General features: G+C 36.4%; 1 protein-coding gene across 7 annotated transcripts in view; it reads left to right on the forward strand.

The window, feature by feature from the left end:
- Positions 1–19,795, forward strand: part of LRCH1 (leucine rich repeats and calponin homology domain containing 1) — a 146,059-nt gene that overhangs the window by 48,938 nt on the left and 77,326 nt on the right. The gene's annotated exons all lie outside the window — the stretch shown is intronic.

Here is a 19,795-nt window from a genome sequence, read left to right on the forward strand (position 1 = left end):
ATCAGGGTTGAGTTACTCTACAGCTTGCAAAAAAACCCATTAAAGCTGAAGTAGTTAGAAGGATAAAAGCTTCTAAAGACTCTTCGATTAGATTGTGATAACTTTATCGTACCTACTTACGATTCAGCTAATGCTCTTTTTGCATTTGTTGTTCCAGAGGAATAAAGCAGAAAGCTGGTGATCTGCTCTTTTATAGACTTACATGCATACATGCACACAAAAAACCCTTTTACCAATTTGAACAATTTAGAATAAGTGGAATGCTGAGGCAGTCCTTTCTATTGACTGTTTTGGAACTAATATTCATGGTGGACAAGCAATATTTTTTAATTTGGTGGTTAAAAAAAACTTTGCTGGAAATGCTGTAGGCAAGAACTTTTCAACTGTAAGATTAGACTAAGCTGGAATGATAAGACAATTTTTTTTTATGTACTGTCTCTTCTCATAATGTTTTTAAGTTAATTTTATCTATTAATTTTTCTTCTTAAACCTCTCTAGAATAATTCCTATTAGACTTCCAGTATCATTTCAATTTTACTACTGTATAAGTAAAATTTCAGTTTTATATAGTCAATACAGTAACTTAGACACTCATATTCATTTTGGGACTCCCAGGAAAGCTGTTTAGATCAGGGAACACATTCTGAAGGTAGTACAGTTTTTTAAATTCATTTTACTGGGATCAGTCATAGTAGATACTGTGTCTGGACAACTTTACACCTCCTGCCAGCAAGAGGAGGAATGTTAGTTTGTATTCTACAGGGAATAAATGGTAGACTAAAGTTTTTATTTATGAAGTTGCTTGCTCAGTGCAGATTTGGAAGTGGTGTACTTTGCATATACACAGTACACTTTATGAAATGACCTTAAAATACTGTGGAAATGGTGATATAAAAACAAAGCTAGTCTTTTGTCGGGTCTAACATACTCTCAAGTTCCAGATGTCTTTTTTTTTTTTNTTTTTTTTTTTTTTTTTTTTTTTTACTTTGCCTATACTGAATTTAAGCTGTATTGAGAGCTTCAGTCTTCTTTCCTTCTCTTGAGTTGTTGATTAGCCGTGTTTGCTATAAATTATAAACTTAAACATTCAAAGCAACAGCTGAGACAATTCAGTTGTCTGTAAATAAATGTATTTACAGTATTACTAATAATAGCATGGTTAACATTTTTTTCCTCTTAAACTCACCACTCTGGATAGACTTGCGGAAGAAGTTCAGAAGTTTTATAGTTGAAAACTATATATCGCCATAGTCTTACTCTCCTTATCAGCTGCTGACTGTGATATAAAGTGAAAGCATTTCGGCTCTGTCAGAACTTTATATGCTTTGTTAATACGAGCAGTCACTTTTGGCTGGATGTGAGTTAGTTGTTCCTGGAACCATAAAATAGCACATTTGTGAAGTTTTATTTTTACTGAAAAAGGTGGAATTAAAAAACAGGCTGAAATAAGGTAAAAATTCTTTCTTTAAGCATATTCCCTGTCCTTTAGACTCAAATTAGTTTGCCGTGTTTTGGGAAGATATGAATGTAATTGTTGGTGAATTAGMAAACTGTCCTGTACTATCCACTGGGCTAGATATAGCTACAGTGTTTCCATGAAAGTCAAAATAGAGTGCAATAATCCATAGTCGTGTATATCGGAGCACAGATTTTGCTTAGGCCATGAGTGGAGCTAAAATCCCTTGACCTCTTGCCCTAGGATATCTGCCTCTGCATGACAGGGATAGCAGAGTTCCAGACCAAATTACAAAGCAAAGTAAGTATGAAAAAGAAACCTTGTGAGCCCTCTACATTGGCCTTGAAGATAATACATTCAGCTGTACAATTCCTTTATAATATAGGCCTTTCTAAATTACTTCAGTTGTATTAGGCTTTTTTTAGTTAACACTCTTGCCTAAAACACCACTTGAAAATTGAAAAAATACGTAATTTTTCTCACTCTTGAGTCACTAAAGCAAAATATTTTAATATTATATTTTGACTGATAAGATGGATAATTCTCTCTCAATAGAGAATAGGCCAAAAGTTGTATGTGAACTCAATTTATTTTAAATTCATCCACTGTATTAATATTTTATTAATAACAATTAATGAGTTTCTGCCTTGGCGTATTTGGGAAGTTGGTATGATGGGGACGATATTAGAAGTCACATAACCTTAGTCAAGAGAGTGCAGACTACAGCTAGCCAAAGCAAGCTTGGGAGAACTTGTGTGGATTTCGGATGAGCAGATGCTGTGTTTCTGTGGACAGTATTACTGAATTTGAGAAGAAACCTTTTTTTAATTATGAAAGACAGTGCCAAGTCACACCGCTGTTGCTTTCTAGCTTGTGAAAAGTGTTCTAGATTATTAACTAGAGTATTTCTTTACCCTCACCCATGTTCTGGAGCCTGCAAAAAGGGTAATAATTTAGAGTCCAGTCTAAAACATTAAATTAGGGAGTATTTTTCCCTTTGCTTCAGTGTGTTTTGATCAAGCTCTTAATGAATGTATGGTTGCCCACCAGTCTGTGTAATTCTTTTCATGTTCATATTACACAGATAGTGGTTTAGTTAACTTTTCAGTGAGCCTTCCAGTTCACTAAGCTTTACAGTGGGGTTAGTGAACTTTACAGTTCTCTAAACCTAGGACACTGAAAAATAATGTTTGCTATTTTCACAATTCAGTGAAAAATTAGTCACATGGAAAAGTGAATGCTGGAAGCCTATGTAAAGCCAAAGGGTATGTCACTAACTGGATTTTCTTGGAAGTACTCAAGATCTGAAAGCTTCTGGAAACACCTAAAAAGTTTAGATTAGAGTTTGGAAATAAATTTTGAAGGGATGTGGGCAACTTTCAAGCTAGCCTTTGCAGTGCAGAGCCTTACGCCTAGAATCTGTGGGCACGAACTTCATTTAATAGTTACAAGTTTTTGCTTATACCTTTTTTTAAATACATATCTGATTTGCTGAAAATGTATGAAAGATCTATACAAATCTTAAAAAGCACATTACAATACTGCTGAGATAGCTAAAGTGGACTTAAAAGCTTAGAATAGACTTTCACCTGGTCAGAATCAGGCTGAAAGCTGCTAAAAAATAGTGAATGAGAGCTAATGAGTTGGGTTTGGTGTTTTTTTGGTTTTTTTTTTGTTTTTTTTTCCCTCTCAGAGAAAGGGTGTATGTATTTGTGTAAGCTGATTCTTATATATATATTTTTTTTAATGACAGAGAGAAGGTTTTTGTGTGTTTAGTAGTGTTTGGGGGAAATACTGCTGCTCGATGCCCAAGTTTCAGTAAGCTGCACTGAAAGTTGTTCTGAGTTGGTGCAAAACAGTAAGGACCAAAGAACAGCTGGCAATGACATGAGTGCACCATGTGCAAATCATTTGATGATATGCATACAGAGAATGCAGAAACGATTTAAAAAATGTAGGCTACTCTCGCTGGCAATATGTTTCCTTGTCTACAGCTAGAAGCAGCTTGAGGCAACTTAGTGATACACTTTATCAGTTGCTTTATTGTCCTATTACAAAAGAAAAGAGATATGTTCACAAGAGACTTCCAGTATCTTATACATTTTAATTTTCCGGTAATTGTCCTTTGTATGTCTAAAGGTTAATATGTTACTGAGAATGGTGCTTTTGAGAGGTTTTCACCCCATATTTGCATATTTGATATGCATAGCATATGCAAAGACTGCGATGTTTTTTTCCCCTATTGTTTCAGTCAATGAAAAAACATTGTTGTAGCAGTTGTGTAATATCTGAATTGAAATTCATTTTCTTTTAAAGAAAACCAAAGCACTCTGGAAATGGCTACTGAAGAAAAGAGTATAATAACCTTAAAAAGAATTTTTATAAAAACATAGACCAATCTTTAGGAACAGGTTTTCTCTTAATAAGCCATCAATTATTTCTGGGCTGTGTGCGTCAATCCTTACATATTAATATCTTTGATTTTTATAGCTTCTTAAAGTAATACCCTCTTATTTGTAGAAAGAAAACAACTTCTGTTTTTTCTAAAACATATCTATACTACCTTTTGTAAATGTAATTTGTTCAGGTTTGCCTAAAACAGGCACAGTTTACACAGTGATTCTRGGCCACCAAATTACTAATCCGTGAAAAGAAAATACTTTACTGTGAATTACAAGGAGCTGCCTGCCAGCATTCAAAATCTGAACGATGGAGGAAGGTAATTTTTGTTTTTTTCCCTTCAGTGTCAGTAATATGAAATATTATAGGAGGATAAACTCTACCTACTGAAACAAAAGAACATGGTCTGTGTGTGTTATGCATCTGAAGTGAAATGAACAGAATTCAGTGGAGAAAATGCTCCTGCCCTCTTATCTTCTCAGAGGCTGCATTTTTTTCAGTAGCAAATGAAAGGTGAAACTATGTTTTTGCGTCCTTGGAAACAAAAAGAAAAAATTGGTAAATATCAGTTACGCTGAACAGTCTCCTCCTGAAGGAAAAGCACCCTGACTCTGCTTTCCCTTTCTTCCTCTTCTAACTTAAGTGTCATTTCACATAAGATGATTGTCCCACAACTCTAGTGCCCACATACTTCCTTAAGGTAAATGTAATCTGGCTGTACTTAGTGTAAGAGTTCTTATGGCGTAAAAATTGTGCTAAAGGGTTTATCTAAATCCTTGTACTTCAAATAATAAAATAGTCTTGCTAGTGGAAAATGTGAAGAACTGTTTTTTTCTCTTTATAATTGAAGAGATGCCTGATGTATTAGTTGGTGAGAAGGAACGGCCTGGGCCACATTCTCTTCAAACACTTCCCAACAGCAGAGCTAGGAAAATGGCAATAAGCATAAGAATCCAAATAACCCATTCATAAAGGTGGTCTGGTTATTGGCCTAGTTTACTGCTATGTCGAAGCCCTTCTCTTTTGTGTTACAGTTGAGAGTTGTAATGCTAGGTACACTTAAGGCTGTGTAATATTTTACTGTTATAAACCCATAATAGAAATTACTGTTGCTTACTTTTTTGATTGTTAGCAAAAAAACTTTGGCTGAATTTTTTTTGTTGTCCTTTAATTTCAACCAAGATAGGTAACTTACTTGGTTTCTATAACCTCCTTTCTTAGAAATATTTACTTGTGTTAGGGGTTTTTTTTTATTCAATGTTGTGTTTCTTAGGTATTCTTATTTTTTTCTGGTGAAAATGCAGACTTATGACATTAGTCAGGGTATACTTGGTGTTAGAAACATTCATTGGTCTGTGAAGAATGGTCCAGGGAAAAGGCAGTCAAAAAGTCAGGTATTTAAGAGTCGATAAGTAAAGTCTCTGCTGAAAAATCATGAATTTATCAGTTGTAAATAACAAAAGAAGAAAACCTGGATATGACACTTGTAAAGATGGTCATAAGCCACCAATATGGCAAATCTTAAAAGTCTAATGTGATCCTGAGGCTATATCAGGAGATGTATAATGTTAATAATTTCTTGTCCCTACTGAAATACATGGCAATAGTGAATCCTCATATGGAGGACTGCGTTCATTCTTGTTTAAGAAAGATGAATTTATGCTGCAACAGGTGCAGAAAAGGTCTACTTGGATGGTCACTAAAACTGTAATGAGAGGAAACAGGAAGAATCAAGCTTGTTTAGTCTTGCACGAGAATGACTGGGAGAGGATATTTTTCTCACAAATAAATCAAGGGCAAAAAGACGGCGTGCGGGAGAGGAAGTATTAAAAGGACAATGCTGGCATGAGTAGATATGAACTGATAATGAAAATATTTAGGCTGGGAGTTAGATGATCAGTCTTGAACATTCGGGTTGCCTAATTTAGAGCCAGTCAAGGTAGCAAGGCAAGTAAAGCTATTGTCAAGATGAAGTAGCTTTTTTTTGTTCACAATCTGCTGTTAGCTATTGAAGAAAGTTGGTGTGATTTCATGAGAAGGACCATTTGCAGGGCATTCTGTATAGATAGTTGATAACATGGGATTGTGTGCAAAATCAGGTAATGTCTTCAGTTTAAATTCAGCACCGTATTTACCTAATAAGGAAGTCCTGTTGTGTGTCTCGGGTCTTGCAAATTCATTTTGGGCTGTTATGTAGCAAGCGGGCAGTAGAACCACACAGAATCCTCTCTTGCATATAAGGCAATGGAGAGAGCTAGAAGAGAATTTGGTATCTACAGATGATTTTGGCAAAAGACTTCAGGTGTAATATGGCAGACTAATAGAATCTTAAGTTTGCTTAGACACATTTAATTGTCATTTTTAAAATTTGAGATGCTTGATTTATCATAAATTTTACTAATCTTTTAACAAAGTTTCAACAGCCTTTCAACCTTTAACCTTTGTTAAAAGAACATAGTATATAATAGTTATTTCTATTCCTATTAAACATTTAAAATTAACTTTCTGTGAAATCAAATACTGTTGTATTGAGAAAACAGATCATCCGTAGATAAAGTGCAACAGTTCCGCAGTATCTTGTATAGTGTGTGTAGCTTTGATGCAATAATGTAGCCTTTTGAGTAACATTTGCCATATAACTCAAGGTGATCCTGGCAGAGGGCCCATCACGAGCCATATTAGAAGCTTCTGGTGTTAGTTAAAATTGTTTTTCTGTATCTGTTTTTCTGCTATCTTGAATAAACAAATTCCAGAGATGGGACTTTTCATTAAGAAAGCATAGAAAACACATGAGGGTATATGGTAATGCCATCTTTCATGAGAAAGATTTCCCAGTTGAATGCTCCACTTTATAATTTCTGAATAGTTGGGGCCTTTTTTTTTCCCCCCAGAAATAAAATGCATTTATATTTGTATATGTGTATATTTGCTAGTATACTGTTTAGAGAGTAGAGAGTTGTGCTCCTATTCTTCCCAAAAGAATGAATCTCCTACCCAAATTGTGGAAGAGGCAGGGAGAGGAAGCTGCGAAGTGTTGACACCCACGTTGAATAGTACCTTGTTTTGTAAGAAGTTCACACTGAAATTATAGAGATTCTTGCAAACTGTTGGGCGCTGGCTCTTTTAGAATAAAATAGGTTGAACTAGGAGTGAATTAGATAGGAATGCAAGACTGTTGAACTTGTTATACAGAAAAGAAGTTGTAATCTGATCAGAATGCCATGCAGTTTTCCAATTAAAACCACAGTTCTCATTAGATGCGTCCTCTTCTTACTGGGCATGACTAAAGAACCTGGCACTTAAGTACTGAGTCATGAGAAGGCACTTGCAAAGAGTCAGTGTCTGATAGGAGTAGTAATAATACTGAGAGAAATCAGAAAGCTGACAGAATCTATTAAATCACCAGCAGATCATTTTAACTGCCTGTATATTGACCAACTTGTTGATTAAGGGTACGGTTAAAAAATATCAGTTATTGAGCAAGGTAGTTTTAGAGTGCATTAATGACTTCAAAATTGAATTGAATCAAAACTGCTGATTTAGATTTCAAGATACTAATGGAAGTTTAGGCACTGAGTAATAGCAATGATAGTATAATTAGGTTCAGTATCCCCAGTGGAATAATGCTGCTGAAAGTGAATAGTTCAACGCTATCTCATAGTAAAGATTTGTAAATGTATATGCTTGTTAAACAAACCAAACTAACAAGTACTTAAAAACTCTTTTGCATTTTCTGCGGGCACAGTTGAAGGTGAACTCCCCCAGTCTCCAAGTTCTAGTCTGGAAGCTTTTAGTTTGATTCCTGTTTTCACAGAACCTGGCCTGGATTGCAGCTCCATGTGTTTCAAGCTGTGATTTGTCACTGGTTTCAATAGGTTCACAGCTTGTGCAACGAAGGCAATTTTTTTCTCTTGATCAGAGTAATTTAACTCCAACTGTTTCACATGAAATATTATTTAATTTTATTAGCAGGAAGAAAGCAGAGTGAATGAAATGAATTGTTTGTATAACATAATAGTGTACACTGCAGTTACTGGACTTCTTAAAGCTAAGGCAGATCTGAACTGCACTTTTCCTCCCCATCAGGCTGGTAGCTACAGGGGAATAATGCTCTCAGTCAGTTCTTCACAGGACTCCCTATTATCTACTTGTAGGTCTTTGGGGCCTGAATAAACTAGCCTTTGTAGTCTATTAGGGGAGTTCAGGGTTACAGCTCAGAAGGTGATTCTTTACGTTTTGTTTTCATTATTGCTAAGAAAAAGAGGTGGGGGGACTTGGAACGCTTTCCTGTCCCCTTTCCTGTTTTACATGCGACCTAATCTGTTCCTCTGCTAATGCTGTTGTTACTACATTGGGAGTGCATAAACCATCAAGCAAATAGGAAGATGCAAGGTAAGATACCCATAAAATAGAACAAAATTACCTCAGAAAGAAAACTCAGTCCAAAATGATTCTCATGGAAAAATATCACTCTGGTTGTTAGCGTATAAAATGGACGTCAGACCACCTGGAAGAGAATTTGAAGAGAAAATAATGAAGGCAGTAGAAATGACTCTGTGAGAGTCAGGAATTGTAGGACAGGCTCAGGAGGTTATGTAGACCAGCATGAGTCTTTTTGTGGATTTCATAAGATGGTCTGTGCGGTGATTCCAAAAAGCCAAAAGAAAATGAAGGCAATAAACCGGAAGGAAACATTCGTCTGTCCCTTCACAATGTATACTGCCATGCAGCTGTTAGCTAAATATCAGTGCTGTTGGTATATATAGTTGGAGACTGAGCCATGGCTGCTATCAGTGCCTGTGGGCTTATTCCCACCTGTGTCCCCCAGCAAGTATTATGGCAAGCATAAGCTGGTTTCTGCCTGCCCACTCACTGGCACTGAATTGTTTATATATGGGGGGGAGGTGGGTTTTATCTTTTTTCCTTACAGTCTTTTTGCAGTCAACATATCTTATGTCTCTCTTTTTATAAAGATGTTATATTAAAATCTTAATGTGTACTCTGATTTAAGATTAAAAATAATGTTATGCATGTAACATCAAGCCCGGACCCTCCCCTCATTGCTGAGCAGAAGTACTGTATGAGATATCTTTGCGTGTTTTGTTTTCATTTCCCCCCAAAAAAGAAAAAAAAAGTGTTGAGAAACACTGTCTTAAACTAAAAAAGATGAGGATCTTGGTACAAAATTTACAGGTTTATAGTTCCAGAGATTCTAGCTTGGTGGGTTTTTTGTTTGTTTGACTTTTTAAGGATAGAGACAGTATGGACTGTATTTATTTTGCTTTCAGTGAAAGCAAGTCTTAATTTTTTTTTTTTTAATCTAGGAATAACCATCTGTTTTTAGTTATTTATTACAATTTAATTTGTTTATTCCAGGATTTTCTTTCTTGGAACCTCTATCTCTGGTAATGTCTGAACAAATTCCTGATTTGATTAGATGCCTGAAGTATTTCTTAGCCATTTCTTTCAAATGTTGTAGCTCCTGTGTAATAGCCATATAATTAGTTCATTGTTTAAGGATGTGTTGAACAGTATAAATCCGCTTTTATGGTACAAAACAAATTTGTGTAGATAAACTGTTGTAATTATGCTGTGCTGAGTTCAAGAACCATAGTGGAAGGAGTACATGAATAATTTAGATAACACCCTGGCATTTGTGGGAGATGCACAGACAGAAGGGGAAGTGATTAGATGAGTAATACTCTGCTTTCAGTGTCACTGTGAATTAGCATCAGGTACCTCTTTTGTATCTTTGCCCACATGCCTTTGATATAGCAAAAGATCAAATAACTTCTGTTCATTTCCCCATTTGTAACAAATTTTCTTGCAGAACATGACACAGTTCATGTATAAAAATGAATTAAAAATAAATAAATGTAGTATTTTAGTCTGTCAGGTGTGAAAAATAATCATCTTCAGGGTGCAGGCAAGTGAGAATATGTACTTGCAGCCATGAGGGACTTCACAAAAACTGGTTATGTTCTAGCTCCTACCAGATGGCAAATGTGTGGTATCTCCTCTTCCAGTAGGTCACTGGGCAGATAATACATACCATGAATAGCCTTCTTGTCTTTGCAGCCATAGGGGAAATAATAATGATAGCCATTAAAACTGAGACTGAAGCGAAAAACAAACAATGACATTGCTTTTGGCTTGTTTTTTCTAGTAGTGTTGTTTTTGGGCCAGAAAAGGAATTCCCCTGTGGAAGTGGAAAGTGTTATTTTCATAGTAGACAGCTTTAAGAAAGGAGATTTTTTTGTGACCTAAACAAGAGATTCGTAACAAAAGGCACTAGAATACATCCTTGCAGGGATCTGCTTGCCGTCTTCGGGATAGAAAGTAATTCATGCCTTGGTTTCAGATCTGTCCTTGTTCTCCAATAGGTGGGAGCAAATTGCTTGATTGAAAGGCGGTTGCGTATGCATACATGTGTCTACACACATAGACAATTTGCACGTAGGTAGTTTACACCTTTTTGAACTTTGTTTTGAATTTGGTGAAAGTTGTGGTCATTATTCTTCATTCAGGAAAGAATTTCATGGTCCAAGTCTTATTCCTATTAGTATTCTGTAACAGACCCCGAAGTCTCCTCATAGCCCCCAGTTTACCTGATCTCACCGGGTTCCATGCAAATAATTAAATTGTATCTGTGATGGCTGAAGCTCATCTTGAGGGCTTTTCAGTTTCAAAGTAAACTTCTGCCAGACCTTCTTTCCACCGAAGAGCCAGGGCAGATCCTGCTTTCTTACGAGTTGGTGTTCAGTATCAGGGTTTTTTTCAAGTGCCAAAATAAATAGTTCAGACAATAGTGAAAGATAGTTGGATACAATAAAGATGTTCAGCTGGATAGTGTCTATGATGGGAACGCTTCAGACTTTTACTTCATATACTCTCCCGTAAACTAATATAGAGGTTGAAAACGAAGAACAGTTTTAAGGTTTTTAGAACCGGGAGAACGTCTCCTGTTATTGCTACTGTGTCTGCAAGAATACTGGAATTAATTTAAATCGTGCTGAGGCTAACTAATGCAATACTGGAGCGATAAATCTATTGATCCTTCTCAGGTTTGGTCGTTTATTAAGGGGTGTGAAAATTAATGGCTTGTATCCTCCCGCTTGTGAGGAAGGTGTAGGAGAGAGAGGAATGTTTCATGGCCCATAAACTCTGAGTTTCATACCACATATTATTAAAGGTCATTCTGTTGATGGCAGGTGTTTGCGGTCTGTTGTCTCCCCCCCCCCCCCCACACACACATCTTGAGATACAGATGTTTGGGTTTCTGTTAATCTGCTAATACCTACCTAGAGATCTGCAGGAAGAATCTTATTTTGCAGTATGTTTATAGGGAGGCCCATGCACTTCCACATCAGGTTTGTCTTCCTTATGTAAACAGAGCCCCCTCAGGAGCTATATTTTCTGCCAGCATTAGCCCCATACTGTTGTCATCCTGAAGAGGAAGAAATACAAGATAAAGAGCAAACATAAATGTTTTATGTGGGCATCTTAATGCAGATGTGCAATAATGAGGCAAACTGCTGTATTAACCTTCTTTTTCTTCTTCCAGGCTTGTGATGGTCTTTTGAGCGTGTTTCATGCAGGGAAATTGCCCTCGCCTCCTTGGAGTTGGGAGGTGCCACAGAGCCTGTCGTGAGCGTATGCTCCAGAGCAGTCATTACCCTTGGGCTCTCCCTTCCCTTTTGTTCTCTCCTCCCCCCAGCCTTATYTCACACAAGGAGGAAGCAGAAAACCTTGAGGTGACATTTGCTCAAATTGTTGGCTTTTGGGACAGCTAACCTAYGCTGTTTTGTTGCTTCAAGCGACTACCCTTACACTTGCCTTGTCTGTGCTTATTACGAGGTCACAGGGCACTGCAAAGTTGTATATTCCATAATGGAGTGATGGACGAAATAGAGTGAAATGGTAGATGAGGGTCTTTGGGCGGAAATGATTTTTTTTTAGCAGAGTCTTCATCAAATGTATCAGCTAACCCTTAATGTTCTCGTTGTCTTAAATATGCCAAATATTGCTATTGCTGTAACTGCAAAGAGCTGAGCTACTTCAGACTGTGTTATATTACCTAAAGGACGGATGGAGGGAAAACATTTAAACCTGACTATTTCAGAATAGKTTTTTTTGTTGTTGTTAGGGATTGACCTCAGTAGAAATCAGTGTATTTATTTGCTTCCTGTAGTAATGACTGCAAGCGAGTAGACTGATTTCTCATAGGTTGAAAACTATTGTGGGAAATAAGTTCGCAGAATTGTTTGTTTGTTGTAGATTTTTGCACAGGTATGCCTTCCTGTTTCTGTTCTTCTCACACCTCATGGATGGTGTCTTTAAAAGAATGAAATGGTTGGGAAACACTGATAGAGTATGTTGGCTAAGTCTGTGAGATCAGGCCTCCCTCTAGTGGCTGACTTCTCTGCCAGACTTTACAATACGCTGCTTCTCAGACTGCTGGGGTGTCTTCAGCTTTTCCCTCCCCAACCCCCCAAGCCTCATTTAGGTGCCCTCTGGTAACTATGGTGAAATATATATGATTGCTATTGCAATTTATTGCTTTGGCAAGCAGTAAACTGATTTATTGATCTGACCATTAGTGTCATTGAGAAAATAATGGTAAGTGTGGAGTATCACTAGTGTTAGCTGATAAACTTGCCTGCATATTAATGTGTTATGTCAAGGTGTGGAACAAGGAGGAATCAGAGAACTCACCTACACCATGGTCAAGGAGAGACTTTTAATGTGTTAAATCATAGTAATAGGAAAACTTGATACAAAAATACGTGTATGATCATTTTGAAATTTGCTACACCTTAATTTTAACTTAGCTATGGCTTTGAGGTGGAGATTTTAAAAGTTAATTCTTACATTAACAATGGGGGCCATGAGGAAAAGGAAAATACGTTGACAGTGCTCCAAAATGTAGCACTTAAGAAGTGTGTGTGAAAAGCAGTCACTTCAGGAGCTGTTCAAAACTTCTTTTTTTTTTTTTTTTTCTTGCAATGCATGTACATTTTTATGCCCAACTCCCTGGAATAGATACACTTTCTACATTTTCTGTGAATCAGCAGTTATACATCTAGACTAAGTGCGCAYAGTTATAATAATGTTGTTGATCAGTGTCTGAATGTTATTGTCATATAATTTGCATCAGTAATAATGTTTTCTTTGGGAATCAGCATTGGAGCTATTTTTTTTTTTCTCAGTCTGTTACAAGTTGTAGTTTCAGAATGAAAAATCTTGAGTCCGTGCACTACTAAATATTTTTCTCATATTAATTCAGAATTCCTTTTACTGTATTCTGCATTCTCTGTCTTCTGTTATTTTGTTCTTCTGACTGCTAAAGAACATGTATAAAAATGTTTCTTAGTTAAGAAATACCATGCATTCTTTCTGGCATAATTTTCATGAACAAGATAGAATGCATTAGATATCAGGCTTAATAGAGGTCTTTGCTCCCTCTTTATTATGCCTGTAGTATCACTGTTAGTAGAAGTTATGGACTATAGTAAAAGCTGACTCTACATCCTGCAGGTCATTATTCATTGATCTTTCCTATCGGGTAGAGATGGCAAGTAGCTGAGACAAAGTATACTGCTACACTGGAAGACAACAAGCTATATGGATGTCTTGCAATTAAATAGTATTTTATAGTTGTTTTACAGTGTTTTCGCAAGTAATGTATAGGATTTGTCTATGGGATGATATATTTTCCTACCATTTAGGGAGGAAAAATGGGTGAAGGCTAGCATGCAGCAATTGCTCGATTACAGAACATTTGCTAGCTGATTCTGATAGGTACAGTTGCAGTGATAATAGGCCACTTGCTGTCTTTGCCAAGGAAAAGATGGGTGTAACAGAACATTGCTGAAGATCCAAAGTGTTTGTAAGTAGATGTTTCAGAAGCTGAGATGATTAGTACCATGATCTTATGGGTTCAGTTATCAATGAAGATATAGCTAGCTAATATGGAAATACAAGTTTCCTAAGAGCCAAATAAATATATGGGTAATTTACAGTATAAAAGGTAAGGTTCCGTACTGTTGCATCATGTTTCATATATAGACATGTATGCTACTTTTGTATGTATTTTCCAGCATTTTAATTTTCATAAATTTCACATGGAATTAGGGTTGAAGTTGCTATGTCTTTAGTCTCTCACAGTGAACTCCTTGAATTCTTTGTCAAATCCAGTTTAGACATCTCATTTGATTATCTTGAATAGTCTCTTAGTACAAATGCGAATACCTTCTTCAAAATAATTCCTGTCTTTTATTCCCTGAGTGCAAAGGAGTACAAAAATAGGAACTTGGTGGGGCATAGTTAAGGTTGTTTGGGTGACACTTAAACTCTGAAATTTCCTCCAAACTCTGTAAAATCTAATACTGACTTTCTTCTATTTCAGATATCTTTTCTTTTTTTTTCTGTTAAGTGTTGAATAGATGCTTACTTGCTTAATTCCAGCTTTGGTCTGTCATAGGTTTGTGTTTTATGTGTGTAAATTTATGGTGAATTTTTTCAGAATCTGAAAGTTTAAAATAACTGCTTTTTAATAAACTGCACTCCTTTAAAATTTTTGGCTAAGTTTTTTTTAATGTAGTAGTGCATCCACATTTCTTTAATGAACTATTGCTGTCACCTAAAGTTTTAACTTGTTTAGTTCTCCTATGATGAGTCTGAAATTTTGATTTAATAGTTTATTGTTGAGGTAGGAAAATTGGAGCACTGATAACCTTACTGAAAAAATGGAACCATAAAACTTCTGATATGAAGTTATTCTGGTTATTTTGACGGAAGCAGTTTTGGTTACTCTGGCAGTATGTTTTACGCTGTGTACAGGTGTATAGTGGCAGCTGGCTTAAATGCTGTTTTCAGTGTTGGTAATCTGCTTGGACGGCAGTAAGTCAGAGTTAGGGTTTCATTGCGGAGACGTATTGAGAGGTGCAGGAATTGAAAGGGTCGGTGCCAGGCGTTGCCATCAGGATGGCAGCGCGGAGCACGGCGACGCACAGCGCCAGTCACCACGCTAGGCTTGGAGGCCTCCGCGCCTGTTTTCCCAGCTGAACTTTCTGCTTTTTACTGCTGCTCACCTGCAGCTACGGAAGTGCTTGTTTTGTGTCGTTCCTGTCTAGCTGGTAACATCCTCATTTCTCCTACAAAAGCAATGTCATTGCTCCAGAATTGTGCCGACTCTTCTAAAGATCCAGGTTCCATCTAATATTTTTCTAAGCTGCCTTGCTTATTTTTTTGGCTTCCTTTATGTTGGAATTTTAACAAGCTTGGTTTTGGCAGGAGAAAAATGAAGCAAAGCCAAACGTAGTTTGAAATCTGACTGTCACAAATAATGAATGAGTAGTGTATTCCATTTAAAACGTACAAGAAGCTCACTGGAGTGCTCCCCCTTCCCTCAAGCGGGATGTTTGTCTATGTCTGTGTCGCCTGTTTCACAGCRCTAAATTACAGGAAACGGTCACCACGGCTGAAACCCACATATATTGTCTTAGAAACCATGACATGTACTTCTGCCATCACGGATTCATTAATTTGTTAGATCGTCTTTTAGGTACTATAAGCAAAATAGTAGCCAAAAACTGTGTTAAACACTAGCAAATTCCACGGCCCTGCTCCTTTCTGTATCGGCAGCAAAAACTACTCTGTCCAGTAGCTTCAGTTATTTTTAATTACCCTGTAGGGTTGTTCTTCAAATTAATGAAGTAGGAGGGAGTGTAACTTCAGTGATCTGGGAAACGCAGAGTTAAGGAATTACAGTAAGAAAGGCCTGGCAACTAATTATTCATTTTAAAAGATTATTGAAGGGTGTTTAAAATTTTAGTTTCTGCATTCTTCTTTTTCCAAATAAAGAATCCAGTCATGTTGTTTGCAAAAACATTCTGAAAAAGTGTTTGAATTGTGGTAGAAACAAAATATAGGTATACTGGGTTTTATGTTTGTTTTAGGGTTGGTTTTTTTGTTTGTCTGGTTTTTTTGTATGTTCAAGAGGCAGTTTCATTAAGACTGATAATGAATCCTTTGTATTTTGTTTTAGCACTTAAATATCAGAGTAAAACAAAAATACATACAGGCTAATTGTGAGATGCAGTAATTTGAGATAAAAGTAGCTTTCTAGAAGTAATATTAAAATAATTATGTAGCTCTCAGAGGTTTCTATACAAGTTTGAATATGTTTTTAAGGTACAGTTTAAAATTGATATGAAGACTATTTTCCTTACCGTTCATTTTTGAAGACGTGGGCACTTTGTATGTCAGACTCCATTCTCAGTCCTTCATTTTTCAAAGACATTCRGATTATATATTAATGGTACCTCTCATCAGTAAATTGTATTAGCAAACTTCTGCTTTTTCTATTAAGTTGTTATAAAAATATTAAATAAAAAGTGTCCTAACAGAAATGTGTCCTTTAACCTCTTTCTAGTGAGGTAATTGTGCTTTCTGCACAACCCGTTACTGTCTTTCAGTAGTCCAGTTGTTCATCAACCTTTTGATTCTGCTGTTAGCCCTTGTTTTCTCTAACAATAATAATCCATATGACATTATTGGAGTCAAGAGAGATTAGATCCATTTATTAAGGAATTTAATTTATTAATTAAAAAATTATTAGTTTAGTTTGCAAACTAAATTTGATTAAATCTGTTGTATTTTAATCCTAATTTCTATCCTAAACAACCAGCTCTTCTCCATGAGTCTTATTACTAAATCATACGTAAAATTCATTAACTATTAATTTTGATACTTTTTACTGGAGAACTAAGTAATCACATCCAGAAATAATTTAGCTGCAACACTAGCAACATGTATTCCCTTGTCTGTATGTAGGAAAATATTTTCCTGTGTCATGTTCAAAATATTCCATGATAAAGCGGTTCTGAGAATTGTCTATGGATAACAGGAAGGTATCTGTTCATATCTAAATCTATATATCTGCTGTTTACTACTCATTAGTACTGTTGTAGATGAACCTTTCATGCTTTCCTTCTCCAATACACATTTGAGCAAGATTAGTTGTTTCTATTGTATTTTTTTGTAGTATGTATGCTAATAATGCAGTGTTGCTGCCCATCAACTTCTCTTTTATTTTCTCTTTCCTATGTAAAGAGGTACTTTTAATGTGCATTTTACTCATACTCGCTATTCCGCCTGGTTTCTCTTGTCTGTAAGGTTTTTCAAATCTTGTACTATGATTCTGGTTCCTCTATTTTGTTACTGATAGATCTCATCCAGTGTTTTAACTATGGGGTAAAACTCTGTCACAAAAGGTGCTGTTTGCCACACTGCTGTTTTGATGCATAGGAATATTTTATGCTGGTTACACACCGTGCTTGGGGCTGATAGTCCTTTATTTCTTACCATGTCTTTTTTAATGTTTCATTTTTCCTTGTGAATTGAAAGCAGGCCGTTTCCTGCATGTTTGTTTGTTTGTGGGTTTTTTTTTAGCTTTTTTTCTTATTCCTCATGTGCTGTGGATACAATTCTTTTTAATTTTTTTTATATATCAAGCAACAATAGATATAACAGGGTTGAAATGATCTTATTCTTAAACTGTGATAACTAGGCACTAACAAATAGAATTACTTTGTTGTATACGTATTTTATCATATAACCCACTCACCTGAGAACAACAGGAAGGTTTTTTCCATTATCATCTGGGGGTGTTTTGTTTCATCCTTTTTCAGTTTAGCAGCGTTAAAACCCTTAAGAACGAAGGATAGTCAGAAAAAAAAATTAAAGTTCATTTTACTCTTATAGAAAAGTCAGAGGTGCAGGGCTTGGTTTTTACTGGTCATCTTGTTAATTTGAAAGAATAAATGAAGAAAGCCCCCATCTGTATACTAGAAGTTATATATTAATTGTACTGAAAATAAGGTTAATTATTCTGATTTATTTATGAAAATATCTTTCTTAAATAAAAATTACTCTGCTTCATGTGTGAGTAGCTAGCCTCAAATCATATGTTCATTTATCARTTGTGAAACTGAACGGAAAAGAGAAAACAGGAAGAGGAACAAGATATTTGCACCTTTTTAGTATTTTTAAAATTACCCTCTTAAAGCAGTTGCTATTTCATAAGGTAAGATCCAAATCGTAAGTTCCTCCCTGTCGTTACTGGACTATGTAAAAAGCGGAAGGGTAACCCAGGAAGTCTGCGTGCTCAGTCAGGAGCCGGCAATAAGCTAGCAAGTAGGAAGTCATAGGGGAATGTAACTCTCTTCGTCAGAACGGCACGTTTGTACATCTTTGTTCTGCAGCGATTCACATCCCGGTTGTATCCTTAGGACAGGTGCCAGGTTGAGCAGGCCTTGGTCTTTTTAGCTAAAGGCCAAGGGAGGACTAGTCTAACTTGTTGTATAACTAGGGTTCTAAACCTTGCTTCTTTATGCATTTTACACTATGCTATCATATGTTAAAACAGAAGTGCAGGAACTAAAAATTAAGGTCTACCTAGTCAGAGATGAGTGTCCTAACCAGTAGGATACAGACTTAATTAAATATAGTAGACTGAAATTAAATGTAGCTGTGCTTTTGACATCTATAGGGCAAAAGGTCAGAATATCAAAGTGTTCACTTTTGACTGTGAAGAATTTAAAGAGTATTATACAAAATATCAGTCTTTAATATACTGATGAGATGAAAAATAAACACTTAGTTAAGAAGGAAAATACCAAAAGGTAGTATTTGGAAGATCCTAGTGGTGATAAAACCACTTGATAATAAGTACTACTTTTCCTGGAAAGGTTCTGCACAGTAAATATTCAGCTGTGTAGGAGGAGGCACTCTTGACATACTGCTTGAAATATGAGTGCTTTGATACATGGACAGGGTTGTTCTGGTTGCTGTTCCACTTTTTTGAGGTACTAGAATTTTTCGAGGATAAGTCAAATGTTGTGGGAACAGCCCCTTTTATTGGATGTGAAGGGAAATGGGAACAGACAGGGGTTAGGCGATAGGCTGCAGTTTTAATAACATGAGGAGAAGTAGCAGTCTTTGTGTTCCCAAGTTTTTGTGTGTGTTGTTTAAGAAGGATGAGATCAAGGAGGAGAGGTTGCTCTCCATGCAACATTCGATTCCATAGAGGGCTCTCCTCAGCCTAGCCCTAAGTTTAAATGCACTGTTCTGAATCTTACTGCTCCTTCACCCATGAAGAAAGGAGGGAGAGTAATCTACACAGGGTGATGTCAATGCAATAAAGTGTGATTTTAAAAAAAAGGGGAGACTTTTCTTTGCAACTGGATTGTATGAAGACCCTTTGCATGATTCTAGAAGTCATCATGTGTCAATCTGCTGTTAATGTCTAATAATAAACATAGCTAGGAGGGCAGCAGGAGAGGGAGCTAGTGGTATTTTTCTGGAATGCTGTATTAGTAAACAAGTATTCTGATGATAAACAGAAAACAATAGAGTTGCAAAGCACTAAAACAAAGGCGTATTGAAGAGCTTTCTTCTCCCTTTAAAGTAGACATCACTGAAATAGGGAATATTTTAGTTGAATTCCTGAAGTGGAGGCAAGGAGAAACTGAGGTAATGCTGCATGTTACTGCCATCAAAGCCTGAGAAGAGAAAGCAGTGCAGGTCAAGCATTGCCATTATATAGTGACTTACAGGTCAACAAGTGTGCCTGAGGTGCCCAAGTCAACAGTGTTGCCGTTTGAGTCCGCAGGGCTGTGCTCCATTAGCGTGCTAGGCTTGTGCTGCCAAAAGCCAGGTTTGATGCTAGAGCATGGAGCAATGAAAACACCTTTTTGTTAACAGCAATGAAGTGAAGCGAACTGGAAGCCAACAAGGGGAATGAAGTGGAGTGAAGTTGAGCTAGCATTGCAGAAGATGGGAAGAAAAATAAAAATGATAAAACCTGCATGATTCTGAGAGTTATGATGTCTGGGACAGACTGTACTCCCTTATTTTGAGTACAAAGAATGTAGG

The sequence above is a fragment of the Apteryx rowi genome, unplaced genomic scaffold (assembly GCF_003343035.1).
Source record: "Apteryx rowi isolate R43461 unplaced genomic scaffold, aptRow1 scaffold_339, whole genome shotgun sequence".
NCBI classification, from domain to species: domain Eukaryota; kingdom Metazoa; phylum Chordata; class Aves; order Apterygiformes; family Apterygidae; genus Apteryx; species Apteryx rowi.